General features: G+C 36.0%; 1 protein-coding gene across 1 annotated transcript in view; it reads right to left on the bottom strand.

Annotated features, from left to right (window-relative positions):
* LOC139756067 (putative N-acetylated-alpha-linked acidic dipeptidase) overlaps positions 1-4,308 on the bottom strand; it is a 160,004-nt gene extending 155,696 nt beyond the window's left edge. The window contains exon 1 of the mRNA XM_071675078.1: positions 4,287-4,308. The gene's annotated coding sequence lies outside the window, so the exon portion shown is untranslated. The remainder of the gene's footprint in view (positions 1-4,286) is intronic.
* Positions 4,309-4,626: the final 318 nt, after the last annotated feature.

The following is a 4,626-nucleotide window of genomic DNA, read 5'->3' as shown; positions in this document are numbered from 1 at the left end:
GTTGTTACTGGACTCAGCCTTTGGCGAATCTGCATCATCGTTTATGGAGGATAATCTACAAAGCTATAATATGTAAATGAGGAAAAAGACATAGTTGTAATAATCTCCAGTGACCTAAAGCCAAAAAAACAGTACACAAAAGCAGTAAAAACGAGAAAGCTTCATCATTAGAAAACGTAAAATGGGTTTACAAAATAACTGCTGACCTCCTCGCCAACGAAGTCAGCTAGGCTAGGTTATGGAAAAAGTAACATATCTTTGTATCTGTCGAGGTGACTACTGCTGCCATTCCAGCTGGCTAGGTAAATTGATCTGCCCAACCATACAAGTATTATACGGTTATAGTATAATATCAATTGAGAGAATTATTGGCATTAGTGATAATGGTAATTGTTATGTGAGTTGTAATAGAAGTTTTGGAACTAATATCAGCAGTAGTATAGTTAATAATGATATTGATTATTATAATCATTAGTGGCAATAATTGTAGATATAGAGATAATTGTAATGTGAGTTGCAGTAGAAGTTGTAGTACAAGTAACAGAAGTATAGATAATAATAATGATAATAATAATAATAATAATAATAATAATAATAATAATAATATAATGAATCCTCTTAGCAAAAACAGTGACGTTACTTCAAAACACTAGAGCAAATCCAACATGACCAAATGCAGCACTAAACCCTGAAACCAACTCGCACTCGCCTTCAGTGAGATCAAAGAGAATCTAAATTAGTGTACCCTACCAAAAAAATCAGACAACACAGCGGTAGGGAAGGGGTGACTTAAATATTTGAATCCTTACACATTTTTCTTGTATAATGTAAAAATTTCGAGAGTGAATCAAGCTGTCCCAACATGGGAACAATATAATATCCTGAAATGGTTCACAAAGCTACTGCCAAAAGTGTTTGGAAAAACGAATATTACTTTTAAAAAGATACTTTGCTCTCACAAAGGAGGAAATACTTAATGGTTCACGAGGCTACTGCCAAAAGTTTCTCGAGAAACGAATGCTATCTTTAATAAGATACTTTGCTGCATAGATTATGAGGCTGTATGTGGGTTTTAGAATTACACTTAACCCCTGTGGAAAGCGGTAAAAGATTTTTCGGTTGATGGATGGAGCCTGACGTTGATACAAGTCTTAAAAACGATGGTTGTTGATATGCCGTTAGCTCAAACAACCATCGTATAATCGTATGTAACATGGGAAAATATATTCTATAAAAACGCATTAATCTAGGTATCACCTAACTCTCTTCAAGAGCTCATTATGTCTATGATTCTGACTGGAGCACAGGTTTGAAGTTGTGGGAGCCCCATAAAATGGATCCTACTGTTGTATGATTAAAATTCATATATATATATATATATATATATATATATATATATATATATATATATATATATATATATATATATATATATATATATATATATATACTTAGTTATTGAACAATGCATATTAACACTCACTAGCTTTCTTTTTTTCAGTTTATCTCACCACACGTTTTGCTTCCTCTGATAAAGTGTGAATCAAATGTCGTATATTAATTTTCACTATTTTCTTGAAATACATGAGACGATTCGGGCACACGAACACTACCCATCTTCAGTCAGATTGATTATAAATGACACAACACAATATATAGAACAAAATGGGAAAGAATCACACCTTGAAGTGTTACAAACAAATGAGAGCGGTAACGTACATAATATGGTGATTGGTGGACCGTGTTCCCTCGAAGTAGGGGTCAACTGATCAACAGTTGGATGTGCATGGTGTCTCCACACCTGGGAATGCCCAGTGAAGATAATGAGTGTGATCATTTGGGATGCGGCAGAGAATAATTGTAGAGTCCTAGCTTGCCCTGTACAATGATGATTTAGGAAAGGTATACATTCTCTTAGGGCCAGGGCTTCGGTTATCTGTAGCCCTGTAGGGTCGTGGCAATGTTTCAGTATTATCGCGTTTTCAGTAGGATGCTGACGAGTGAGATTGATGTTACGTTGTTGATGCATTACTCCACAACAATTAATGCACCTGAGGGAAGGGATGTCTGTGAAGTTTGGGGGAAAATATGTAACTCGTAACAGTGGAAACAAAAAGTATGGAACGAAAGCCAACTCTCCCTAACAATTTATTTCAAATCTAAATTTCATGGACGAAATACACTAGCGTGAGTTTCTCTCTCTTCTACCAAGCCGGATGGTTAAAAGGGTTCACTGATGGAATCTGTTTGCGAATAGGAACGAATACAGGGCATTCAGGATCAGAATTTATGTCGAGTTACTTTAGGCGAAATAGCTGAAAATCCCATAAAAACCTCATCTACATTGCCCTTACAACCGATTTCAACCCTACATGTTAACCCTATAGTCGCACGTTTACCAATATGATTTCGGTGTCGTTCCTGAAGCTTCAATTGCAAGTGCTCGTGCGTGCTATAAATCCGTCGATGTTAGCCCAAACTGTCTACACGAACGAAAGTAGTTAGGAGGAACTAATGGAAAACGTAATGTAGCGCATGTATATTTTCGATCACCGCAGAGAACTCGCTAAATATCGACTGCTTAGAAAAGTTAGAAGAGATATATTTGTTCTATATCGAGTCATTGTGTTCTTCAGCGCTAGTGTAGTACGTAGAGAATAACAATCGTGACACATGAGTCTGAGGAATATCATTTCATTGGTTCAGACTTAACGATTCTGTGAATTAAGCGATACAAGATTATACATATGAAATATAATATGGTGATATGTAGGAAATATACCGCTTGTGTCTTCATAAACATAGGCAGTCAAGAGGAATTGGGTTGAAAATATAGCACAACAAACATATCGGACCACAAGAAAAAATATTGGGTTTCGGCGAAGTTAGCACGAGGTTTTCAGAGGGGTAGAATTCTTGTTTAGCTCCTCCTCGCCATTGGCTTTTGATATCGAGTGATTATATTCTGCAATGGTAGTGTAGTCCTCAGAGAATACAAGAGCAGTTGTGATGCGTGAATCTGATCATTACAGCGTTATTAAGGTGTTAAACGGTATTAATAAAGGCTATAGTGGGGAGGGTTATGAATATCTGGGGTAATGTGTGGTTACTATAATATTCCGAAATACACTTTTAATAAAAATCAACAAGGCCTTTAAAAACTTCATCTGGTAGCCAAAATGATAGTAGAAATATACAAACATCAAATTCCTGTGCTGGGAATCCCATGGCTGACTGTTGTGACGACAGTTTATTAATATTGACACCATTTACTCAGTACTCAAGTGTGACTGTTATATTTAGGCAAGAAGACTGATTATAACTCAGTACTCAAGTGTGACTGGTATATTTAGATAAGAATACTGATTATAAAGATAAATCAGGAAGGTTAGGTAAGGTTTTCATGGGTTCTGTTGACGTTTCCAAGTGTATTACGTATTATTGCGTATTGGATATCAATTAACTCTGTATTTCCCTGATAAACTACCATCGCCATGCATAAAACCGTTCGGCGAAATATAGTGCTCAGATTCATGCTCTGCAACAGTTATTGTATCTTCTAACCACTCCATAGCACTATTGGGAAGAATTAGACAATTTCTCATGTCAGTAACGATGCGGAGCTAAACTAGATTTTGATCTCCAAGAGTTTTCTTTTTTTTTTTCGCTGATTCCAGTGTTTACATACTATTGTATAATTACACTCACATTTTCCCTGAGGTCCATAAGCTTCTCAACTACCGACTTATAATTATCATAAAGAAATATTGCAAAAACCTACAGTGCTAGGTAGTCTTCATTATTACACTAAACGTTAGTGGGCAGGGATACTGTTATTTGTGTCCTACAATTCTCTAGGTTCTTTCTGTGGCGCCCTTCGAGATAATCTCACTGGGCTAATGAATCATCATTTCTCGGAATGATACAGTTTCTTTTGTAAAGCAGAATGTTAATATGAAATGACAAGCAATCCTTAGAAACATTAGAACCCAACAGCGTGAAAGGAAAGGGAATCCCAGCCCAAGAAGCATTGTATAGCACAAGAAAAACAAACAATGGAACCAAACATAACGATATAAATAGAAATGGAATCCTAACCTGCAAATTATAGACTGAAGAAACTTGGTGATCCTTCAGGTGTATAGCTGTTTTTCTGGTACCCCTAATGTTTAATTTTACCCGTCTTGTGAAGGTTTTCGGCAATTTAAAGAAACTTAACCTTGGAATATGACAAGAAAGGGAATCCTAATTTAAGAAAAATAAAAAAAGATGTTGAAAATCCTTACCTTAGCTAACCGTGGAGTCTCAGCTAACTGACAAAACAATCTAGCGCATTTAACATTATCGCTTACATTTTTTCAATCAAAAAGTAGTCCTTTTGAATGTGTATCTGAGTGCCACAAAGAAAAACGAACCAGCAAATATGATTATCATTGAAAATGATGTTAAAATTCCCCCAGCAGTGGAAAAATAATGCCATTAGCCTCTCGAGATATGATTCCATACCCATTTTATGCAAGTTTCTTACTTAAATCGTTTCCATCCGGTGTAACGAAACCTCTGATATATGCCAAAATATACCAGAATTCCTCGGTATATGCCAGCCAGGTTACCTTAGTGTCGTAC

Source organism: Panulirus ornatus, chromosome 20 (genome assembly GCF_036320965.1).
Source record: "Panulirus ornatus isolate Po-2019 chromosome 20, ASM3632096v1, whole genome shotgun sequence".
Classification (NCBI taxonomy): Eukaryota; Metazoa; Arthropoda; class Malacostraca; order Decapoda; family Palinuridae; genus Panulirus; species Panulirus ornatus.
This window is presented reverse-complemented; position numbering and strand designations above follow the sequence as displayed.